General features: G+C 40.5%; 1 long non-coding RNA gene across 1 annotated transcript in view; it reads right to left on the reverse strand.

Annotated features, from left to right (window-relative positions):
- Positions 1-13,130, reverse strand: part of LOC103352227 (uncharacterized) — a 102,996-nt gene extending 89,866 nt beyond the window's left edge. The window contains exon 1 of the long non-coding RNA XR_519730.5: positions 12,557-13,130. This is a non-coding gene — a long non-coding RNA (uncharacterized LOC103352227). The remainder of the gene's footprint in view (positions 1-12,556) is intronic.
- Between the last annotated feature and the right edge of the window lie 13,392 nt (positions 13,131-26,522).

Consider the following 26,522-nt stretch of genomic DNA (forward strand, 5'->3'; position numbering starts at 1 on the left):
TTAGGCAATGGAAAGGCAACAGACTGATGGGAGAGGGGGAACCCTCAGAAATATAAGTGGATTAGTGAAGAGAGAGATCAACTAAAAGACAAAAAGGCAACAGGTGAAAGGAAGAGAGCCTGAACTTCATGTTGGTAGTAAAATAAACAGGATGCAAACTGAAAATGTTCATGGGGAAACAATCAACCATGGTGAGCAATAGAGGAAAGATGACCTCAGGATATTAATTCTAAAAGATTGGGGAATGGTTAAAATATGGAATGGGCAAGGAACTACTGATACCACAAGATCAACTGGAAAGTTCGTAAACTCTGAAACTGAAGTGTGGACACACTATGTTAACAATACAAACTTTGGCACCTTCTGCATGTGTAACCTTAACAATGTACTTAACTGTCCTGGGCCTCAGTAGACTCTTGGATCAAGTTGAAGTGACAGAACTGACCTCACTGGGTGGTTTATGCTTATGGATGAATGGATGTCTCCTAATTCAACTCTGAGATAGAATTTAAAATTACCATGAGTGGCTGGTTGCACAAGAAACTCAAGAACAGTATATGTTTAAATTTTCAAGTGGAATAATGTAGAATAGAAAAGAAGACAGAGAGCAATCAAGTTAAGAGTCATCGTGAGCCATGAGATGATGTGGAAGCTGTGATGTGGCTTTAACAGATGAGAAACAAGTACGAGCTTGGGCACCATAACCAGGAAGGCAGCCCTTGCAAATCACGTTACAGTTGTCCTCACTGGAAGCTGGACACACATAGTTAGCCAAGGGAGAGGTTGAGAAGTGAATTAAGTCACTTCCTGCAAACTCATGAAAGGAAACCATTTGGGGATCTCCTCCGTCTCCACAGAAGAAGGAATAGGAAAAACACATGGACTCAAAGCAAAGTACAAGAAATATGAGGAAGAAATCTGACAAGGTGACTGCATATGCTAGGGGCTGCACTATGTCCCCTATGATTCATATGTTGAAGTCCTAAGCCCAATTCCTCAGAATGTGACTGCATTTGGAGATGGGGTCTTTGCAGAGTTAATTAAGCTAAAATGGGGTAATATAGGTGGAACCTAGCCCAGTATGGACTGCTGTCCCTATAAGAAAAGATTAGGGAGATCGAGTGTGTGGTACAGTGGGTTAAACCACCACTTAGGACACATAACCCATATTCAAGTGCCTAGTTTGAGTTCCTCCAATTCTGTGCTTCTGATCCAACTTCCTGCTGAGACACCTTGGAGGCAGCAGAATATGGTCCAAGTAAAAGGGTTCCTGCCAACCACTCATGGTAATTTTGGATTCTATCTCAGAGTTGAATTAGGAGATACCCATTCATCTATAAAGCATAAACCACCCAATGAGGTCAGTTCTGTCACCTCAACTTGATCCAAGTCCCAGATGGAGTTCCTGTCTCCTGACTTTAGCCTGGCCCAGCCCTTGGTACTGAAGGCATTTGGGAAGTGAAGCAATGAAGGGAAGATCTCTCTGTCTCCGCCTCTGTCTCTGTCTCTACCTCTATCATCTCTTTATCTATCTCTATCTCTATTTCCACCAGTTACCCTGAATAAAAAATCAACCAATCAATCTTTAAAAACTGGTAGTTATGAAAAAAAAGAAGAGATGAAGACAGAGGGAGAACCAAAAGAAGACACAGAGAGAAGATGATGTCTACATGCCCACTGAGAGATGCTTCAGAACAAACCAACCCTGCTAATACTTTGATCTGACTCCCAGCCTCAGGACTCCAAGGAAATAAATTTTTGTTATTTAATTATGCAGTCTGTAGTACTTTGTTATGACTTCCTGAACAGGCATTAAAGACTTCTGTTATGTCTCCCTGCTTTGTATCTTTGATATCAGACTGAAGACTACATGGGGAAAGATCTCATCAAATCTTCCGTGCACCCAGATGGAGTTTCTGGCTCTTGCCTTTGGTCTCACCCAACCCAGCTGTTGTAGGAATTTGGGGAATGAACTGCTAGATGAAAGATTTTTCTCTTACAAATAAAATAGGAAAAAATTCTTATGTAGCTCTGGTGAATTTCAGTACTTTCCTAGGCATCATTGGGTTCTTTGGGATACTATGCAATTTTTTAATTTATTTATGTATGTATTTAAGATTTATTTGAAATGCAGAGTTACAGAGAAAGGGAGGGAGAGGCAAAGAGAGAGATATTCCGACATTTGGTTCACTCTGCAATGGCTGGAGCTGGGCCGATCCGAAGCCTAGAGCCAGGAGTTTCTTCTGGGTCTCCCATAGGGGTACAGGAGTCCAAGCACTTGGGTCATCTTCCACTGCTTTTTCCAGGCACATTATCAGGGAGCCGGATTGAAAGCAAAGCATTCGGGACTCAAACCAGTGTGCATAGGGAATTCTGGCACCACAGGTGGTGGCTTTACCTGCTATGCCATAGCACTGGCCCCACCATGAAATTTTTTTAAAGTAATGATCATTTCATTTCTTATACCTGACACTTGGATTCTCTCTAATTAATTATTCAAAAAAGAGGAATATCTATGGAAGTAAACCATCTTGGTATAGTATTTATATATAAAACTTTCTAGTCAAATTATCAACCTAAAACATGTATCCTTCCATATAACACATCACCCACCTGCTAATTAATTAATACCTTCTGTGATCAGAAACTCATCTTCATGGGGCTAAGTTTGCATTGGGCTGGAGTCTTTGGCTTTCAGTAGCTGACGGCAGATTATATTGATTTTGATTTTTTTAGTGTCCCTGTATATCTCCCTACTCTGCCTCTTAACTTGTCTATGACCCAAGCACACAGGGGGCAAAGTCATTTCAAAGTACTTTTTAAGCTGAGCTGAACATAAAGAACCTCCTTTTCTCTCTGTGTACTAAGCTTGATGGATGACAATCCACTAAACTGTGCAGCCGTAAATGAATATGAAGTCTTTTCTAACAGTAGGGAGGAGGGGGGGGGAGAGAGAGAGAGAGAGAGAGAGAGAGAGAGAGAGAGAAAAGAGACTGCTTCTAGTCCTCTCTATGGCCACTTCCTCTTTCTTTCCCACATTGTGGTTATGGGAGCCAACTCCTTTTGCTTGCTTAAGATACTTCAAGTGACATTGCTGTTACATGTAAGTACGAGAGTTATTTGAGGAATAAGTATAATTCATCCTCTTCAAACCAGCTCTTAAAATGTTTGAAAGCCATCATTAGAGAGAGTGTAGTTTTATTGTCCAAGCTAGGGGACTTTTGAGAGTGAAACAGAATGCAATTTGCAATTATGCTGGAACAACAGCCATAAACTTAAACTGTTCTAGCAACGCTGTTGTTAGCCTACCCTTTCCAGTCCACACGTCCCAGCTTCCTCACCCTTTCATAAATGTTACAATAACAAATGCCCTTGCTACCTGGTTCTCATTCTTCAGACACTCACCATTTGCCAGTGTCTCTCCTGGAATTCTGCAACTCACATTGGATCCAGTATTCAAGATGTGATTGACCAGGGGAACAGAATACTTAGTTCGGAAAACATATTACCATTGATCCCACTGATGTAGCTTCAGATTCAATCTCCCTCTTTGTCTTTCTCTTAACACATTTTATTTTGGCTGGTACCTGGTTGGTGCTTACGGACCAATAAATGAATAAATTACTTATTTGATTTGGAAATCAACAATAATTCAGTTGGCTTTGAGGGGAGGGAGTTCATGTTTATCTGGGCGTTTTATTGTTATTACTATTGTTTTTTTAGAGAGAGAGAGAAATAGTTCTATCTTCCATCCACTGGTTTATTCCTCAAATGGTCGGAATAGCCAGGGCTGAGCCAGGCTGAAGCCAGGAGCAAGGAACTCCGTCCTGGAGTATTTGGCCATCTTTCGCTGATTTCTAAAGGACATTAGCAGAGAGCTGGATTGGAAGTGGAGCAAGCTGGACTTGAACTAGCAATCTTTCCCAGAATGCCAGTATTGAAGGCAGTGGCTTAAGCTATTGAGCCACAACAGCAGTCCCACATTTCTCTGTTTTAAATTCCAGCTTGTTAGTGTCGGTTTATTATATTAGTTGGTATCTCACAACACCATTCTACCTCCTGCTCTTCAATAAATTTAATGATAAGTGTATCTTTTATTTATTATCATTATTTATATCAGATTATGCTTTGTGCACTTCATATAGCAGTCCTTGTTCTATACATTATAGGCATTTAAAATATTTATTTATTTATTTGAAAGGCAGAGTTAGAGAGAGAGAGAGAGAGAAAGAGAGATCTTCTACCTGCTGGTCCACTCTCCAAATGGCCACAATAGCCAAAGCTGGACTGATCTGAAGCCAGGAACAAGGAGTTCTTCTGGATCTCCCATGTGGGTGGTAGGGCCCAAGTACTTAGACCATCTTCTGTTTTCTCAGGTGCATAGCAGGGAGCTGGATCAGAAGTGGAGCAGCTAGGACTTAAACTTGCACCCACATAGGATTTTGGTGCCACAAGAAGTGGCTTTACCCACTACACCACAGCAATGGCCCCACTTTCATTTTTCAAATAAATTTTCATTTATCTGAAATCAGTTAATATCCGTGATAAATGCTAAAATAGATACCATGAGAATTCACATTTTACAGATGGAGAAATTGAGGTACTGAAAATATTAAGTAAATTGCCTGAGGTCACAGATTATCAAAGGCAGAGGCAAGGTTCAGAACCATTTGGACTCCAGAATCTGTCCTCTTAATCGCGTTGCTATTATCAGATTCTCATTCCTTGATTGTCAAGGCTTGGAACAGGACAGGGCCAAGGGGGAGACACCATGGCATCCCTCCACAGACACACAGCACACACAGTATGTTTGTTCCCTAGCTATTGTTGTCCCTAACTTAGAGTGATATGAATAAAAGGCAGTGTCATGCCCAGACACACTTCCAGTTTAAATGCTTTGAGTGTTTTCAAGCATTATTTTAATAACCCAATCTAGAATCATTTGGACAAATGTCACCTTGAAAGTTTTTGTCCTGTGGACCTAATTCCATGCCTTCTTTTCCTTCTTCCCTCCTCTCCCTTCTCTTTCTTTTTCCCCATTCTCTGTACCTTCCCCCTTCCTCCCCTTCCGCCTGTCCCCTTTCCTCTCTCACAATCTTCCTCTCTATTCCTCTCTTTCTCATTCTCTCCACTTGCCTAGCTGTCATCTCCTCTCCTCATCCCATGATTTCTTAACTATAACAGCCCTACTTTCTAACCTAAGTGCTTAATTACAGCTGTTATCAAATCTATACAATTTTTAAATTTTTTTAATGTTCACTTATTTGAAAGGCAGAGAGAGCAAGAGAGAGACAAAGAGAGAGAGAAAGATCTTCTATTTGTTGGTTCACTCCTCAAATGCTTACAACAGCCAGGGCTAAGCCAGGCCAAAGCAAGGAACCTGGAATTCTATCAGGTCTTTCCCTTGGGTGGCAGGGATCCAAGTACTTGGGCCTTTATCTGCTGCTTTACAGTGTACATATAAACAGGAAGCTGAATTAGAAGTGGATGAGGTACCAACATTGTGATGCAGTGGGTTAACTCTGGCATCCCATATGGGAACATGGGTTCAAGTTCTGGCGGCTTCACTTCTGATGCAGCTCCTTGCTAATGTGCCTGGGAAAGCAGCAGAAGAAAATGATCCAAGTCCTTGGGCCCAGCCATCCACATGGGATACCTGGATGGAGAAGTGGATGAGCCAGGACTCCAACAGCATACTCAGATATAGCACGCAGACATCTCAAGAGGCAACCTAACCACTGCACTGAATTCCTATCCATGAGAACGTTTATACTTGGTACAACAAAGATTTGCCAGACCAACTGACTGGAATTAAGTCTGAAAATCTTTCTCAGGGCTGGAGCTGAAGCACAGTGAGTTAAGCCACCATCTGCAATGCTGGAACCCCATGTGGGCACCTGTTCAAGACTGCCCCACTTCTGACCCAGCTCCCTGTTGATGGCCTGGGAAAGCAGCAGAAGATGGCCCAAGTGCTTGGGCCCCTGCACTCACGTAGGAGACCCAGAAGAAGCTCCTGGTTCCTGGATTTGGCCTGGCCTGGACCTGGCCATTGTAGCCATTTCGAGAGTGAATCAGTGGATGGAAGATCTCTTTCTGTCTCTCTCTCTCTGTAACTGTGCCTCCCAAATAAATAAATATTTAAAAAGAAAAGAAACTATTTCCTGATTTTTTTTCCTGAAACATAATTTCACTTCAAGAAATTTGAATTTCAACCTACCCATTGCAGCAACAAATCAAAGTGAAAGGCAACAGTACTGAGCAATGTGAGTGGCACATAGAAATTATAAAGTGGTTATTAAGTCAATGGCTTCAAAGATAACAAGACAGTTATCCATATATCTCCAAACTGAAATCTGAGAGTTGAGAAATTAAATCCACAAAATATCAGAAGCACCTGATTCTCTGGTCATCCCACATGCAAGTTCTTTTGAAGACAGAGGAATGCAAGGTACCATATAGAATAGTACCATGGAAATCAGTTTGACTATACAAACGCAGGTCCTAAACTTAATTTGGACAATTCTGAAAGAATTCAAGAGTCCAGATATAAATAAAAATGTAAAACCTCACTGCTGTCTTGCCTGGCTATCAGGTGGCCAACAGACTGCCCTTGGGTAGGGCAAATCAGCAACAAACGTTGCCTGCTGAGAGAGGAGTTTCACCTCTCTGCAAGAATGAATAGAAGAAATGTAATTCGTCTGCTCAGCTCTTATGCAATGCCAGGTAACCTTAGAATAAAGAGGGCTTTGAGGGAGAAAGCCAGACTTCCCAAACACATTGCCACAATCAGATCCCCTCCTGTCAGATGCCTGCAGACACAGCGACCAACATGTCCCAGACTGCTCATTGCTATCGCTCGGATTCATGAGGCTGTGTCTCCCACAGAGAAGGATGGGAGATAGAAAGGCTCCAAAGGCTCTCTCGGCGAAAATTCTATGGTGAAATTCCATTAGACAGAAGCCAGCTCTCTGCTGAGTGAATTGAGCCTTTTATCAGTCAGATTTGTATACATTATAGAAAGAGCCAAAGAAGGGAGTTACTGTACACCTCGTATATTTTTAGTTCCCTAGGATTAGTTGCTATTGGACTGAATGTGAGGGGAAGAGGAGAAACAAATCCACTTCAATCTTTGCTGTATGTTGGTGGCTTTTTGAGGTCTCCAAGGTTCGCTGGGCTTGCCTGTTTGCTTTTCTGATCTACCATGGTGCATTCTGCAGTTTGACAAAGGACATGTTATCTGTTCCATGTTCCAAATGTCACCTCAGATAATGCCCTGGTGTGTGTGTGTGTGTCTGTGTCAGAGAGAGAGAAGCACATGCATGCATGCAAACCTTGATTTGATCTTAGCTTTGAGACTAACTCAAAAGCAGCACAATAACAACACTTCAGTTGACAGAATCAACTGGGAAACTTTTGCAGCCCTCGTACTGTCTTCATTGACTTTAGTTATTGCAGAAGCAATTCTCTGTGGCAAAGCCAAAATAAAAAAGAGCAAACTAATAAGATACATGGATGTGCAGATAGTATTGCTGTCACTAGATTATGATAAAAGCAGCTGGTATTACGGCTTTGGTGTTTTGCAGAGTTCTGTGACTAGAGATAACCCTTCTACCATTTTATTCACTGCCATACTTTTTTGTCAGAGAGACAAACTTAACTACTTCCCCTTCCACCTCTTTTCAACAATTCAATGTTTTAGTCATTCAGTGAATGTTTATTGAGCACTTATTATATGGCAGGTGTGTAATTGGTGCTGGGAAAATAACAATGAATAGGAAAGACACAGTCCCCGTCTCCTAAATCTAGATGATTTGTCTTAATTAAAACAATGATAAAGATTCATTACCATAAAACCCCAAAAAGTTCAATTGTAGACATCATCTATCCAGGGATAGATAATGCAGGAATGCCAGCCTCATCTCTGGGAATAAGAGAGGAGGTAAGCAACAAACACTAACAAAGATAATAATTTACTCTGGGGCTAGCCTTGTGGCATAGCTCGTTAAGCTGTCACCTGAAATGCCGGCATCCCATGTGGACGCTGATTTGAATCATGGCTGCTCTACTTCTGGTCCAGCTCCTGGATAATAGCCTGGGGAAAGTAGCAGAAGACAGCCCAAGAGCTTGGGCCCCTGCCTCCCATGTGGGAGACCTGGAAGAGGCTCCTAGCTCCTGGCTTTAGCCTAGTCCAGATCTGACAGTTGTGGCCATTTGGGGAGTGAAGCAGAGGATGGAATCTGTGTGTGCGTGTGTGTGTGTGTGTGTCCCTCTCTCTCTGTAACTCTGCCTTTCAAATAAATTAATCTAAAAAAAAGAAAAGAATCAATCAGCGAGGTGTTTGTAGCAGCACCTTCTTCATTGCCCTCAAAGGTCACGAAAAGAAGAGCAAGTCTGCTTTCTTCATCTATCTCTAGCAGATTAATCTGATTCCAGACTTCCAGTTGGTTTTCATTTCTTGCTAAACTGCTTTTATATGCTCTCTTTTAGCTTTTTTTTTAATTGGTGATGCTGAATCAATGAGCTTCACCAAGCTCTACTTCTTTGGAGTACATTTGGAGTGTACGAAAGTGAACAGCCCCCTCCTCAGATGGAAGTGGTGTTGTACATGTGCCTGCAACCAGTGTAATTGCAAGGGGCCGCTTGCTCAGAAAGATCCAAACCTCGGTTTAAAACTCTGCCCTTGCTGCCTGAAAAGTCTTGGGACTTTTTGGCAAGGAGCCCCACATGTGGGCACTAAGCCTTGCAAATTACATAACCTGTCCTTACAAAGAATGGACAACTGGTAGGAAGATTTGCACTCTGGGGGTGGAGAAGCTCTGCTTGGGTGCTAATTTTAAGCTCTCACTGCCGCTTAGCTTTAATAAATACTGAAGGATGGAGCCAGTGCTGTGGGGTAGCTTGCAGTGCTGGCATCCTGCATGAGTGCCAGTTCAAATCCTGGCTGCTACACTTCCCATCCAGCTTCCTGCTGATACTCCTGGGAAAGCAGCAGAAGATGGCCCAAGTGCTTGGGCCCCTGTACCCACGTGGGACAACTGGAAGAAGCTCCTGGTTCCGGGCTTTGTATTGGCCCAGCTCCAGCTATTGCAGCCATTTGGGGAGTAAATCAGCTGATGGAAGCTCTCTCTCTCTCACCTTTTCTCTCTATATACCTTTCAAATAAATAAATGAATCTTTAAAAAAATAGACATCGAATATTGAGAGATTTGGGCATTGGATAGTTAATTATAGATGCTTAAGTAATAATTCATTGAACAATTATTTTCCTAATATTTATTCAACAAAAGGTTACTGAGCAAAGGCCTTATACATGGATCAAATAAACCTTAAATCTTAAAGCTTCCATTGACCAATGGCAGCTGAGCTCTTGATACTTAATATGTTAAAGGAATAATGAAGAAAGCACTAGGCATGATGATTAAATTATACTTACAAATTCTTATGTGGAAGGCAGTATGTTGACTATAACGTTTGTACATCAGAAGACCTGGTTCATAGACAGGGTTTTTGTCTGACTATTTAATTGATCTTCTCTGAGCTACTTAAGCATTTTGGGCCTTCAGAATTTTTACATACAGAGATAGTAATACTGTGTTTCTGGGTTGGTGAAAGTATTAAATTAAATAGTTGTAGGTTAAAGTGACTATTATGTGTCTGTGACACATGGTAAGTACTCAGCAAATTACTGTGTTGGTTTGGTATAATTATAAGTCTACTTAGAGATAGTAGTAGCATTCTTCTGCATGAATACATTGAGAAAAAAGTAATGAGTGGCAAAAGTCTCTGAGAGAAGAATGATGTAGGCAAGGCAGGAGTCAGGAAGGGGCAAGGAGCTAAGAACTGCCAACATCCAACTACGTGCATTGTCCAAATCCCATCATCCTCCAAGCTAACTCAATAAGGCTGAAGGCTTGGCACCCCCATCCTTTATCAAGCAGCTGAGCCTCACTTTTCTTCACACTCCAGATACCATGACATCTTCCTGGAGACTACCATGTGTGCTGCAGCTCCACCCCAAATCCTGTCCTCTTTGAATCTTCAATAAGACCCTGCCTCAGACCCCACCCCTACCGTGTAAAAGGATGCCTGGCTAAGGGTAAATGTCTCTCTTGAGGTTGCCTGTACTCACATCTGAGTGTGCACCATATTTTTGCTTTCCAATAAATCCAACTCTTCCAGTCATCTTTAAAAAAAAAGGGCTATTATAAATTATTAGAATTTAACAGGTTATAATTCTCAAAACAGATCATCATTGTACTTATTTTTATCTTCTCAACACTAGCTGACATCACAATCACTGACCTGAGAATTCTTCTTTCTCTTTAAACAACATTTACAATCTACAGACTCCCAGGGATGTAGATACTTAGATAAATTCCACTCAGATTCCAGGAAGGTTGTTTGTGTGATGTGCTTATATACATGCCTATGCACAGTCAATTGAAGATTCCAAAGTGGAATCAGATTAACTCCCTACTATCACCATCCCTCAGAATACTACTTTCATCCTTGTAGAATGAAACAAGTAAAGAATTTGGGATTTTCTTCCAAGTCATGTTTCAGACTATGCTGTTCTTTCCTACTTCGGGAAATGATCATTGTTTGCTTTAATCAGGGCCTTGTAGCCAACTCAGAAAGTAGATTTTGTACTTTTTTATTTAAAAGACAAAATTCACATCAAGTCAGTTGAGACGATTTAATTCTAAGGGGGACACTATCATTAAATTCCATTTCTTGGCTCCTGACTATGTCCTAGCTCATCCTGGCTCTCTAGAGTCTTTGGAAAGTAAACCAGCAGATGGGGTCACTCTGTCTGTCTCTGTCTTTCTGCATCTCAAATAGACAGATGACAGACAAATTGATATAGGTAGATAGATCGATATTAAAAGATGGTCTCAGGGGAAAGGGTAGGTTAGACATCTTCAAAGTGATAGTGATGGTTATTATTCAGGAGTTCTGCTCAGTGTTTCTGAGAAGATATTGAATAATCACCATAGCCCATGTTAACTGTTCAAGAAGCAAATTACATTAATTGTGAAATTTAAATATTTGTTATAAAATATTTGGAATTATTTCATTGCAACCCTTATTGAGTGTTAGCTATTTGAATAAATGCTTTATAAATATAACCCAAAATAATTCACTGAAGTGGACCCATTTTGCAGAAGATGAAATTGAGGGTTAGAGAAGTTGGGGCAGTTGCTCAGGAGAATATTTGTACCTGGAAGTAAGCTGGGCAGATCTCTTCCAGACAGTTGGGTGGGACCCAAGTGCTTGAGTTATCACTATTTCTTTCTATGGGAACCCAGGCACTTTGATAGGGGATGCAAACCATTCATTCAAGTCATGTCTTAACCACGGAGCTATCACTTCCCTCAAATAATTCTCATTTTAGAAATAAGAGTGAGGTTTAGTTTAGATAAGAAATACTTCCAAGACATAGAAATATTTTCAGCATGTGGTATGATCTTGCTATCTAAGTTAATCAATAGTTTGAGGACAAAAGTCAATCATTATCATGGTGTTAGTATTTACTGTGTATTTTTCTCATTCTATAATTCTAAACAAACCATTTGCAGTCAGGCTGGCAAACATCCTCATAATCAATTTGTTCTGTGCAAGTGTTGCATGTGTGGGGTAATTGTTGGTGTGTATGTTGATGTTGGCCAAGTTAAAATCTCCATTGCTTATCAGAATATGTCAAAGATTTCATACTTGCCAAATGTGAAGTTTGCACCTGACAGAAGAGGAAAACGTTTTACCATGACTTATTGCATCTGTTGCAGGAAAACGAAATGAAGTTTGCAAAGATACTTTTTTAGCAGAGCTGCTGTGAAAGCAATGGAAAGATACACATAGAAAACCAAAAGGAGAACTCACTTAGGTGATGTTTTTCTTGGATTCCTACCTACTTGTTTTCTGCAATTTTCTGCCCAGAATGAAAGGTATACAATACCTTTACATTTCTAGATGTCAAACTCTGCAGCTTCTGTTACTTGCTATCAAATGAAACAAAGTCAGACACCCAACACTTCAGAGAACGTATTAGTTACCACAGTACACATGCCAAAAAATCCCAAGAAAATATCCAAAACTCTATATAAAAGGTGACTAGAAGTGCTGTTCTGGGAAAAAAGTTTTAGGATTTTTTTAAACTGGGTATCTTTCAACTTAACTAGCTTTCTAGCCCTTTTACTAGTTTATTATCTCCCGGATCCAACATGTAGGTCTGTCTTCTGGATTCAACAGTAGGTCGTTTCATTTGAGCTTCTGTCCAAACGTCCAAATGTCCCCAGAGTGTCTTTGTGCAGTGCACCATCTAATAGGTCATCCCACAGTCCCATCATCTTCTGTCCCTTCCTTCTTAGTAGCAGTGCTCATTGCCTGACTCTTTTACATCTTCTGTTCATTTATTTATTGTTTGTTTTTCCTTCTAAGACGTTTACGTCATGGGAGTGGATACATTGAACCAACCACTGTACCTCCCTCCAATACCCAGAACAGTACCCTACGTCTGACACAAACTCAATAAATATTTGTTGAATTAATTAAATACCTGTGAAAACCAAGGCAAGCCATATGGAGCTGGCTGCAGTCCACTGACGTGCTGTTTTCCGATGTCACCTAAATCCTCCTGAAGAGAACCTTTCAGGGAGGTAATCTTTAGTCCAAGTTTCTTGCACTCCTTTCTTCTGTTCTCTGCGTAGTCAGCCCAAAGGATATTTGAGTTCAATTTGCAGAGAAATGCCTTAGATAGAAATGATAATGTCCCCTCAACTTAAAAGGGCTGAGCATGTTTTCAAAGTGTTTTATGAACTGGAAACCTTCCTATGAGGTATTCCACTGCAGCCCCATAAAACCTTACACCCTGCTGGAATTTCATCCTGTTAAATTTGGCAGTTTCCTTCCTCAAGTAATGAGTTCAATTCATGTTTTCATTGAAGTTCATACCAGATACAAATCAGTGTCACTGCCACAGGCAACGGTTTGCAGAATTCCCAGGCACTCGGGGCTGAGGGAATGAATGCCAAATTCTCCCTTTCACAAGGGGGCTCTGTAGTGTTTAACTGTCATTTGCCCGTGTCTGTGCCAGGTCCCGTGGAGGCTGTTAGCTAAGTGGGCTTCCAGCTTCTATCTCAACGCACGCTCATCTTCCAAGCCTCTTTGCATTTCCTGTGGTAATCCCTCTTTGTGTGCCTCTGAGAAAGAAACAATAATTGCTTATGTTTTTTTTTTCCACGAGGAAAGTTCAAGAGCACAAGTGGTTTTAGTTAGAGATTCAATAAACACTTTGGCAGCAATGAGCAAAGCCGTGTAGAAAAGACCTAGTGGTTCTTCCATCTCTGCTTTGCAGTGGCTATTTTCACAGGAAGAAAATGGAAGATGGTCAATAAAAGAAGGGATTACCTCTACCCTTTATGGAGACAGCAAGTAACTAAAAACTAATACCTACTCAATGGCTCTTCAAAGGTGGTGTCATCAGATGACTGGTGTGGCAATAGCCATGATAACGACAGCGTCAAGAACCTCCTCCAGTGCATGGAAGATCTTCCCCAACCTGATGAGTCCGTGCTGGTTGTCACTGACTGTATGACTTCCTGCAGGCAAACACCTAGAAACTCTGGACAATGCCATCACCTTAGGTCCTCGGAGAGAGCTCTTCAGCCAGCTCCTCCATTACCCAAGCCAAGACCTCAGCTTCAAAGAGATCACACTGATTTGGAGGAGAAAAGACAGGTTAGCACAAGATTTGAAACTAAAAGGAGATTTTGGGGGCTGGTGCTGCAGCACAGTGGGTTAAACTGCTGCTTGCAGCTCCAGCATCACATATGGGCAGCCCAAGATGTTCCACTTCTCATCTAGCTCTCTTCTAAAGTGCCTGGGAAAGCAGCAGAAGATGGACCAAGGTTTGGGCCCCTGCCACTGATGTGGGAGAATGGATGAAGTTCCTGGCTCTTGGCTCCAGCCTGGTGCAGCCCCAGCCATTGCGGTCATTTGGGGAGTGAACCAGCAGGTGGAAGGGCTCTCTCTCTCTCTCTTTCTGTCTCTCTCTCTTTCTGTCTCTCTCTCTTTCTCTCTTTTTTTCTCTCCTTCCTGCCTCCCCCCTTTCTGTAACTCTGCTTTCCAAATTTTTTAAAACAGAATATAAAAGGAGAGAAGTGCATGTGAAGTAAAAAAAATCATAATACATTTTTATTTATTTTTATGTTCCTGAGAGCCAAGTAATTGTCCCACACATCATTTTTACTTACCTCATTGAAAACTGCCTTGAGGCAGAATTAGATGAGAACAAATGACATCAGAACTCTGCACTGCCCTAATCATGGGAGTGAAACCATGGTACAAAGAACCTCCCCCTTTTCTTGATGCCAAGAGAGGTAGACCACAGAACCTACTCTGGGCTGCTTTTTGACAGACCTGTTGGGAGCCTATCTGTGGGACTTCTTCAGTAGCCGTTTGACTAGACAATGCTACAGGCCCTATTTTCTTTATTTACAAATTTAGATGCTGTCTTGGTCTATTTCATGTTATGATAACAAAATACCTGAGGCTGGTCCTTAATAAGGAAAAGAGATTTATCTTGGTTCATGATTTCAGAGGCTGAGAATCCATGCTCGTATGGCCACACCTGACAAGTTTTTCATGCTCTGGCATCATAGGATGGGAATGTGTGTGGTACATACAGAGAAAGCCAAACTGATGGGTAGCCTCACCTTTTAACAACTGTTTCCAGGAGTTGAGCACCCTGTGACCTAGTTTCCTGCCATGACCCACATCTTAAAGGTTCCAACACCCCTCCATACTATTACATTGGGACTGAGTTCTTACCACTTTGAAACTTTGTGGGGGACAAAGCACATTCAAACCTTAGCAGATGCCTGGTGATGATTTGCAGTTTCCAGCAAATCTCTATTTGCTGAATCTCTATTAAAAATAGAGTGACTTTTCTGCTCTCCTTTCAGCAGATTCTTCTAAACCCTAAATTGGCACCATAAATTGCATGCGACTGAAATATATCCACATGTATTCCTTTAACATGATGGCTTTTATACCAGTGAGGGCCATCCATCAGTAAATTACTGTGTACTATCATGAATTATTTATTGGGGCTGCAGCTATGGTACAGCAGGTTAAATTGTAATCTATGATGCTGGCATCCCATATGGATACTACTTCAAGTCCTGGCTGCTCCACTTTCAATCCAGCTCCCTGCTAATGTGCCTGGGAAAGCAGCAGCAGGAGACCCAAGTGTTTGGGCCCCTGTACCTATGTGGGAGACCCAGATGGAGTTCCAAGATCCTGGCTTCAGCCTGGCTCAGCCCTGGCCTGTGGTGGGCATTTGGGGAGTGAATCAGCAGGTGGAAGATTCTCTCTCTCTCTCTCTCTCTCTCTCTGTAACTCTGCTTTTCAAATAAATACATAAATAAATTTTATTTTAAAGGGACTTCTACAAGGAACTCAGTATACTTTTCTACCTCCAGGGCTCTCAGTTAAATGTTTTTGTCTTGTTCATCAGAGAGATGGTGTTTCTATGTTAAGATGGCATGAAGATACTGCAAGCTCAACTTTTAATAGACAAAACTAAGTACAGGCATTCCAAAGAAATCTGCTATAGCAGTGATTCCCAAGCTTGAAATCTACTAATTCTAGGCATTGCACTAGAAGCTGAATACTGTAGGAAAGTATAAATGACATAAGCTCTTTGCTGTGTATTAAAAGTATGGGGCTAGGGGCTGGCATTGTGGTGCAGCAGGTAATGCTGCCATCTGCAATGTCAGCATCCCATATGGATGCTGGTTCGAGTCTTGGCTGCTCCACTTCTGATCCAGCTCCATGCTGGTGCACTGGGAGGACAGCAGAGGATGACCCAAGTGCTTGGGCCCCTGTACCCATGTGGGAGACACAGAGGAAATCCCTGGCTCCTGGCTTCATTCTGGCCCAGCCCTGTCGCAGCCATTTGGGGAGTGAACCAGAGCATGGAATCTCTGTCTATCTATCTCTCCCTCTCTGTAACTCTGCCTTTTAGATAGATAAATATATCTTTAAAAAAGTATCGGGCTAATATGTGAAATAATAAATCATTAATATAAGCTGGACATGGGGCCGGTGCTGTGGCGCAGCAGGTTAAAACCCTGGCCTGAAGTGCTATCATCCCATATGGGTGGGTGCTGGTTCTAGTCCCAGGTGCTCCTCTTCTGACCCAGCTCTCTGCTGTGGCCTGGGAAAGCAGAAGATGGCCCAAGTCCTTGGGCCTCTGCACCTGCATGGGAGACCCAGAAGAAGCTCCTGGCTCTTGGTTCCTGGCTTTGGATTGGCGCAGCTCCAGCCATTGTGGCCATCTGGGGAGTGAACCAGTGGATGGATGACCTCTGTCTCTCTAACTCTCTGTAACTCTGTCTTTCAAATAATATAAAATAAATCTTTAAAAAAAATAAGCTGGTCACAAGGCAGGAGAGATGATATGTAAAATCTACTTCAGATCCTCAGGCATTTGGCTTAAGGCATATCCTCTATATTACAGACTGTATTTTGCTTATTCAAATAAGTCTCAGCATTTTGAATGGTTATATTTTAAATTATCATATCTCACCTTAGCATGCAGGAAGCAGCCTGGCTTTTAAAAACTGCGTTTCATCAGAAATTGATTGGTTGCACCCTCAGTGTGCCTGTCCCAAGAAACTATTGTCAGCGTAAGAGATGTTGTCTCCCATTGTCAATGTCACACCTACAGATGGGCTGGGTCTCGCTTTGGCGTGTTGAGAGGTACATGTTCACAATCTGGGGCACCACTTCTGAATGGTGGGTTCTGCTAGCTGCAGAAATTGAAACATAACCACCCGATGAAGAAATACTACAAAACCTCAGAATTTTCTTCAGCAGCCAATGGGAAGGGAGAACCTGCTGGACTGTTAAGATGGGCAGCAAGCAATTTTAAAGAAAGACGATGGGAGAGGCAGGGGGAGGCTGGGAGAGGACACAGCAGGAGCAGGAGGGAGCCTGAACAGAGCGGGGATGGGACATTGGATGCCAAGTTGTCAGCAGAGAAGGAGGGTGACGCACTTGCAGAGCTGGGAGAGGTCAATAAATCACCACCCTTATCTTGCAAACAGAGCCTGTGACTTCAAAAATTAGCTCATTTATTCTGCACAATTAAATTTATTGAAGTGTGACAGAAAAAGTTTAGCAGCCAGTGAAGCAGAAAGCCGGCAACAGCCGAGGCGAGCATCTGAGTGAATGACACAATTAGTTGATTTTCATTTTATTTATCAATATAATTATTGAATTGTATTTATCCTTTTTCACAGATTTCTACAATTATTACCATGCAGGCCTCTAGGGAAAGAATTAGTTCAAATTTTCAGCCTAAGTTAATGTGATTATGAAGTAGCTAATAAAAAGAAACTTCTTTAAAGTGCTACACAATCGTGTATTCAATGTCACCCCCATCACCCGGCTCAGAAACCCACGCTCTTTTTCATGAGAATGCCGTAAATTGAATTCAAATTTCTGAGTGCGTTAAGTCCCCAAGTAAGGACTGAAATGGGGGTGACCAGGACCTGCCTCCCTGATACTTTAAACCAGTGAAAGATTTGTATTGAATTTTAAATTTCAGGTAGAAAGTTTAAAACGTTTTTTGGTTTTGAATACAACATATGAAAGAAACTCTAAAATATTCCTAGAACTTTATGAAGTATAGAAAAGAAAAACAGAGTAGATGTGATGGGACTTCTGGCTTTATTGCTTTATCTTACGCTTTCCAGTACCTGGCATTCCACTTTGTAATTACATATATGGAAGACAGTGTAAGTTACAGCTGGCCAGACAGTACTCGTGTTGCAGAGGAGAGATGCTGAGAGCCCTGACACAGAATTTCCAGGAACATAGTTTATCCACCTAAAGCAGCAATGTCTGAAGATGCGGCCTCTGAAGCTCCAAATCGCTTCTCCCAGTGAATCAACAGGCTTCCTGCAGGATCTGAAAAATCATCCATTTCCCACAGGGAATTCAGTCTCCTTCTTCACCTCCAGGCATCCCAGTTCAACGTTTGTTGTCTTGTGCATTGGAGAAATGCTGTTTCTCCATTTAGATGGCCTGAGGGGCCGGCGCTGTGGCATAATAAGATTAGCCTCCACCTGAGGTGCCATATGTGTACTGGTTTGTGTCCGGGCTGCTCCGCTTCTTGTCTAGTTCTCTGCTACGGCCTGGGAAAGCAGTGGAAGATGGACCAAGTACTTGGGCCTCTGCACCCATGTGGGAGACCCAGACAAAGTTCCTGTATCCTGGCTTCAGACTGACACATCTCCAGCCATTGCAGCCATCTGGGGAGTGAACCAGCAGGAAAGACCTTTGCCTATCCCTCTTTCTGTCTGTAATTCTGCCTTTCAAATAAAATAAATCTTTAAAAAAAAAGATGGCATGAAGGCACTGCAAGTTCAACTTTTAATAGAAAAAACTAAGTACAGATATTCCAAAGAAATCTGCTAAAGTAGTGATGCCCACACTTGAAATCTATAAGGTTCACTAGGAGCATTTTTCCATTCCTATTTTAATTTTTGAGATAACATATTTTAAATTTACATTATAGTCAAAGGCTTATTGCCCCACTAAATAAAGAGTTCAACAAATAAAGACCACAGTTCAGCAGGAATATAAACAAGGGTTATAAAATTAATCAAATGAAAAATGTCAATTTGCTTACATATAGTGAATTTTAAAATAGTCACAGATCATTAAAACTAGTGATATAAGCTGACAGAGAAAGACAAATATCACATGTTCTCCCTTATATTTGAGAGTTAAAATTTAAAAAAAAAAACAAAAGAACAAAAATGAAATAAACAAATGCTTGCATGTATCAGTTTTACAGCAGATACAGTGTTTTATCAAAACTTTTCTATAAATCTTTGTCATAAGGAGCATTTTGAATTGAAGATTTCCAGGTCCTACCTCCAGAAAATGAAGTGAGCTTGAATTTTTAGACGAGTAGTACATTGGCTGTGGCCTCGGAACCAACTTAAGGAAATATTGAAAGTGCTTGAGTAAAACACGAATTTGCTAGTAGCACCTCTTCCAAAGATAAGCAGTACTACAATCTACAAAACTTGGAGGACTGCTCCCTCACAGGTGACGATGAGAACACTACATCCTGATCTTACCATGGGCCGATAACCTAGTGCAAGCACAATTGATCGCTGCCACATATTCACTTGTGATACCTTATCCAGTAATTTTTGTTTGACAGTACTTGTCGAAAGAGTCAACATTCATTTAGTCTCCATTGTGATTTAAAAGACTTCTCTACTCCTCTTTTTCTTACACTCTCCCACTTAATCTGCCAGAAAGATCTGTCTGTCCTTCATTCAACATGTCTCGAATCAATCAACTTCGTTGGTAGCCACTAGTGTAAGCCATTGACTTCACTCTGGAGGCAGTGTGGCTGGTGCAGAGGGGATAAAAAAGAATTAGATTTTCATAGCCAAGTGATCGCTAAAGGTCAGATTGTGCAGGGCCTCAGAACCTTCAACTTTAGACCTTTTTCTAAATATAATGAGATGTCCTGTGCATTCAGATCTAAGTTATCCTTCTAAACGGCTCATTCTGACAGCTAAACGGAGTATATGCTGTGAAAAGAACAGATACTCTTTGGCTTATGATGGGATTACATGTCCATAAGCAGGGCAGGCCTTGTGGAACATTGGGTTAAGTCACTGTAGTATCTCATAGCAGAGTGCCACTTTGATTCCTAATGCTAGCTCTACTTTGGATTCCACTCCCTGCTAATGTGCGAGGGAAGGCAGCAGCAGAAGGCCCAAGCACATGAACCCCTACCATCTAGGTGGGATATCCAGATGAAGTTTCTGGCTGCTGGCTTCAGCCTGGCACAGGCCCGACTATTGGTGGCCTTTCAAGGAATAAACCAGCTGATGGTAGATCTTTCTTTCTTTCTCTTTGTGTCTCTCTGCCTTTCAAACAAAGACAGATCTTTAAAAAGAAAAGAAAATACTATAAGTTGAAAATGGGTTTAATGTAGCTGCTATATCAAACACCATAAAAATGTTACTATAAGAAAAAGACCAGAAAAAACAAACAAACAAACAAAAAAAGGACAGAAAGAAGAGTGTTAGCAAAATGAAGATTGAGGCCTTTCTAAAGCTATGCATTCCTGTCTTCATCTGTGGGTCTTGTTATGGTTTGGATACAGTTTGAGTGTATCCCTGAAGGGTTCACATGCCAAAAGCTTGGTCACCAGTGTGGCACGGGTGGTAGGTTACGGAGCCTTTAAGAAGTGGAGTATAGTGGGATGTGATTAGTTCATTGGGAGTGATGTCCTTGGAAGAGATTGACTGAGTTCCCATGGCTGCAGGCCACCCCTTGCGTCTGGCTCTTTCTTTACATAGCCATTTTCCTTTCTGCTTCTCTATCACGTTGTGACAGAGCCAGAGGGTGCTTCACCAACACACAGACTGATGTGTCTTCTTGATCTTGGACTTTCAACCTCTAAAACTGTGAGGTAAATAAACCATCTTAAATTTATAAAGTAATCAACCTCCAGCATTTTGTTATAGCAACAGAAAATGGACTAGTACAGGTCTAGAGTGGGCTTAGACCTCTCACCATCCTCGATTGAGCTGCCAAGAGCCACATCTTTGAACTTAGCTTGATTTCTGATGCACAAGTTGTAGGCTTAGATAGGGAGAGAAAAGACAGTAAAAAATAGCAAATATTTATTTTGATTCTGCCAGTCCCATTGTCTAGGAAACCAAAAATAAATTCAGTCAAATTTTATGTGTTTAAGTTTCATTGGTGAGTTGTAGAACAGAAACTGAAAGTTTTATGTAATAGCTTTTACTAAGATTAAGACATGGAATTAGATAGATTTAGTCACCTTAGACACTAAGATGAGATGTCTTCATAGAGCTTATCATTTTAACATGACCCCATTAGGAACCATAGCTCTCTAGCTGAGCCGTTGAAAGAAAGAAGAGGTAATGACAATCTAAAAAAAAAAAAGCTTGATTCTTAGGAAACAAAATGGAATTACTGTTTATAACATGATTGTATGTCTACACTACCATAAGTATTGTTCTGAGCATTTTCTGTGTTTTCAACTGTTTAATCTTTGCTACAACTGTATGAATAATGTATTATTATGTGAAGGAAAAAGGTAGGATGGATAGTAGTTGGGCCATTAAGAATTTAAAGAGTTGGATTTGAAATTCAGTTTAAACTCCAAACCTCATTTTCTTTCTTTATACTGTAAGTTCCATGGCATTATTATAAATGTTAAATAAATTTTAACAACTTCAGCTATGCACCAAATGATATCATTAAATAAAATCCTTAATTTATAGATCTGGAAAGATTATTTTTTCCTTGTAGACTATTACATAGTAGATTTGCTCCTTATGTAGAAAAAAACGTGTTGGGACACATTCAATCTTCTTGAATTCATTTTCAATTTCTTTTCCCGGGCCAACTGTAATGCCAAACCATAAATGGCTATTATACTTGTCCAGCTAAAATTAGCATTGTGTTAGTCTTGTTATGGAAAAGCTGTTGGATGTGAATTAGGCTAAGAAAGTTGGATACAGATCACCTAAAATGAAACAGCCTGAAAGAGAATTCTACCCCCACCAAGAAGCTGTGCAGCAGATAGAACACATTCTCCAATGCCAAAGCACATAAATCAGAGAGCAGTTAGTGGAGTGTGGCTCTGAAGCACATGTTCTGATATTAACAAGTCCTTTTGGTGAAGGATTTTCTCCACCCTGAGTTTTGCTCTCTCTATTGCATCAAACTGGTAATCAGCACCTCCTCTTAGAAGTTCCTATGATATACAATGTCCATGCTTTCCCATTCAGCTGCACTACCCTCAATATCTTTTGTTCTCCCCAAATATATCAAAGTCCACAAATAAATTACATGTTTTGTATATTTCGTTTAAATTTTGCCATTAATATCATAACAATAAAAACTCAATTGAGCATATAGGTATAAACAGACGGATTACCTATGTATTATCTTTTCCACATTGCTCAAAAATCAGTGATTATGAAATTATAATCTCTCCCTTTTTCTTTCCCTTAATCTCTCTCTCTCTTTTTCCTTTCTTCCCATTCTCTCTCTCTCTTTTAAAGGTTTATTTTCTTTATTGAAAAGCAGAGTTACAAAGGGAGAGGGAGAGACTGAGAAATGTTCCACCTGCTGGTTCATTGCCCAAATGACTGCAACAGCCAGGACTGCGTCAGGATGAAGCTAGGAGCCAGGAGTTTCATCTGAGCCTCCCACAAGGCTGCATGAGTTCAAGTATTTGGACTGCCCTCTGCTGCCTTCCTAGACAGGTTAGCAGGGAGCAGGATCTAAAGTGCAACAGCCAGTACTCAAACTAGGGCCCATATGGAATGTCACTGTTGCAAGTAGCAGCTCAATCCATTATTCTCCCCTGACACACACCTCTTAAAAATGTTAGGTCTGAGATTTACCAAGGTATTTGCCTGTGATCCCACATGCACATGTGGAAACCCAACTGCTTGACTCTATCCCTGTCCACTGCAATGCATGCATGCAAAGGAGGCTGCCCAGCATGTGCAAGGCTGTGGTTAGAGAAAATGGATTCATGTGGCTAATTGGAGGTGATGATGCTGGTATCTCTGTGTTCCTTGTTCAGGAAATAACCTTTTTTATTTTCTTGAAGATTTGAGTAGAACTGAGTGAAGCTCCTTCCTTTTTTCACAAAACATAACAAAAATCTAAACATAATTTTAACCTTTTTGTATTGTCTTGGAATCATATTGATTAAGTGACCTAAAAGCTTAGCAAGATCTATTTTCCTTCTTATCATTTCAGAAGGCATGTTTTAAAAAGAAGTCATATTTTTGACAAATATTATTTCTAAGTAATGTTATAATCTGTTTTGTCTGATTACACTGAGTACAGTTGGAAGGAATTTTCATGAGCCTCAACCCATCTCATCTGCACCTTGTACTCCAGTCTTTAGTATATATAACCTTGTCAAGGTTCATGTGCTGTACCCACTAAAGAAAAGTTAAAAGGACTTCTCAGAATTTTGGAACCACTTTAGTGCCTGGAGAACCATTGCCTTCTTTATTTGACTCATTCCCCTGTCTAGCACCCTGGCTGGATATACAAACTAGTCATCTCTTCTGCTCCCTTAGAGATAAACAGCTGTGTCACCAGGAGCATCTGTTAGCTATCAGAACTCCATGTGGACACTGTAGGGACTTCTGACGTTTACCCAAAGCCCTAGGATAGAGTAAAACTCCAAAGAAAAGACCTTAGTGAAGGGCTGGAAATGAAAACTAATAGATACTAAAGAATCACTTCACCCAACTTGAGACCAGGCAGAAGCAAGCAATGGTGCAAAGGAGGAAGGGGAAAGGGAGGAGAGGGAGGAACAGGAAAGGAAAGGAGGAGAGAGAAGCATGGAGGGAGGAGGGAAGAGAGAAAGAAAGGAAGAACCAAAAAGAAAAATGTTTCTGTTAGTTTTATTTTAATAACTCGATTTACATGTAACGAAGCAAAGTGTAAAGTTGAAACTAGTCAGGTCAATAAAGAGAAGATCGAGACTTTTAAATAGATCCAGAGGCCTCTAATAACTACTGGCCATCACTGAGTCTGACACAGAATCTAGTTGTTTTAGTCTCAGAAATAGAGGGAAAAAGAGCAGCAAAAGCTGAGAGCATGTCTGGGAGGAGCTGGGGTGCAGCAGATCAATGAGGGGGGTACAAGGAAAAAGATGGAGGAGAAAGCAGCCGCTGAGTAAGGGGAAAGCCGGAGAGGAGAATGAAAAATAGTGCGGGTGAGAAACTCATTTCTTTTAAAGCCATCAATCTTTTGAAACTTCTCAGAAGCTCTTGCAGTTATTTCTTTATTATTGTTGATGTAAGACATCATAATTCATAAACTCACTAAGACCATAATCTGGGTCTCATCCATTTCTTAAAATCTCTCTCCAAAATAATTCACTATGTCATTTGTTTAACAAGGATCAATGTTTTATCAAGATCTAAGGACATGGCTTGGTATCACAAGATATTAAACTTAATACAAATTTATGTGCAGCAATAATAATGAAAATACCTCATCAGGTTTATATATTTCATAATAATGATCCCAGCATCATTTATATGGGCATTGGTACTAAAAGTATTTTGGAACAAAACAAGGCTTTCAATATTGTGATGATAGTCTTTGAAATGTATCTTTCACTTCTCTCATTCTGACCTTCTCCTTTGTTCCCAGTTTAACCAAATCTTATTCTCTAAAGAAAATAGCATTGAGCATGAATATCAAGAAAACCTATTTTTGTTCACATCAGTATTTACACAGGAAACTGCAGTGTCTCTTGGAAATTCTGTCATCACTTGCTCAAAATTTTACATCTTCACATTTTTTCAGAAGTGGTTCAGCAGTTTGGGCAGCTGCATGGGATGCTGGTATCCCTTATCAGACTACGTGGTTCAAGTCCTTGCTACTCCATTGCTTTTGATCCAGCTCCCTGCTAATGCACACCCTGGAAAACATCAGATGATGGCCTAAGTGCCCGAGTTCCTGCTACCCATGGGAGACTCAGAGAGAATTCCTGGCTCCCAGCTTCTGCCTGGCCTAGCTCGCTGTAGCTGCCATTTCATGAGTGAACCAGTGCACAGAGTTTTTTTTTTTTCTCTCTCTCTCTCTCCATCTCTCCATCACTCTGCATTTCAAATTAATAAATACATCTTTAAAAATAAATAAAATTAACATTCTCAAACACAATTTTTCCTGTGTTTATTTAGAATTAGATAGAAAAATTTTGTGTGTGTCATCTCAGAACAATAAATCAATTGCTTTAAATGTGAAATCCCAAAAGCATATATTGAATTTATGTTTTCCTTTGCTAGCATGTGCTTTGCTCACAGAGATCATTCCAGATCAAGTAGTTTAACAGATTATTGAAAGATTTGGTTATGATAACATTTCGCTTCTGCATTTTTTTTCTTGCACCTAGTATATGAAACAGTAAAACAGACAGCAGGCCAGAAAGTCTGCCTAATGAAAACAAATATACTTAGCATTTGTCAAGTAGTTTCTGTACTGCCAGTGTACAAACACATGACAAAAGCAAACCTCTTACCCTGGACTACTCACTATGAAAATCTAAATTTTCCCCTCTCCCCCAGTAGTTGTTCAAGCAACCGCTTTTAAATCAAATATATGCAGCTGTAGTTCTGCTCTCATGCGTACTATAAATTTGCCCAACTCTTTGTGACTGCTTATAGATGATATTGACTTACATATGATTGATTTAGGACTCATAATGTATGATTTACATTTTAAGATAAGAATGATGTCTTATATATACTTTACTGCTTAAAACATCTCCACAAATATCACCAGTTCTCAGACTAAACCTATGAGTTAAATTGCTTTGCATAATCACAGAAAAGAGGTACAAAAAAGTGGCAGGACCCAGAATATTAACCTCTTTACATGAGTTTAGCTTTGATAGAGTCTTTCCTCTGCACAACAGCTTTCTCTTTCCAGGTCCCACAAGCGGCCATGTGGACTGATCCCTACCTTGAAAAATCTTACATCCTATGTAGGCCACAGAGCTGTCCAGTCTAAGCCACAGTGCCTCCTCCCTTCTTCTTTCAGTTAGCTCATTTATACCTGCCTTCATTTTAAGAGAGGTAATAATATCCAAACTAAGGACATGACTCACAAGCCTTCAAGCAAATTGGCCTCTTGCAGGACTTAGTTCAGATGCACTACTTTGAAGCATAGTAATTGGATTTATGCCACATGCTTCTCAGTCAACAATTGATTAAGATGGCTGGGTCCTCTCCAAAACTTTCAACCTTAAAACAAGGATTATCTCTGGGCTTCAAAGTCACCTTCAGGTGATTTTCCTAAACAGACAAATAACTAGAAAGTTGAATTTGAGCATTTGGATGAATCTGTGCACTGTTATGCTTAAAAGGTTGGTCTTTTTCTCTTTTCATAACATACCCAAGTGAAGCAGTGTCTTAAAAAGTTAAGCATAAGTTTAGCTTATATGAATATAAATAGACTAATATAATATAATTATATTAAATATGCATTTATATAACATAATATATACCATATAAACTAATATAACCTATTTGATAAGCATAATATTAAACAAAATGATTCTGCAATTTCACCCATTGGTATCTATCCAAGAGAAACTAGAGCACACGGCCTTGTGAAGATTTGCCTATGAATGTTCAGGGTATCATTAATCATAATAGCCAATGGATACAAACAATACAAACATCCCCCACATCTCCTGAATGGGCAAACAAAATGTGGTATATCTCTACAATGGAATACCATCCAATAATGAAAATACATGGATTCTGGATAAATGCAACAACATGAGATAATCTCCAGAACATTATGCTGAGTGAAAAAGCTAAGCACAAAACACTACATTTGCATGGATCCACTGATATGAATATTCCAGAGAAAGAAAATCTACAGATTAGTGGTTGCTTGGG

Source organism: Oryctolagus cuniculus, chromosome 5 (assembly GCF_051225735.1).
Source record: "Oryctolagus cuniculus isolate XC-2025 breed Fujian yellow rabbit chromosome 5, ASM5122573v1, whole genome shotgun sequence".
Taxonomy (NCBI): Eukaryota; Metazoa; Chordata; class Mammalia; order Lagomorpha; family Leporidae; genus Oryctolagus; species Oryctolagus cuniculus.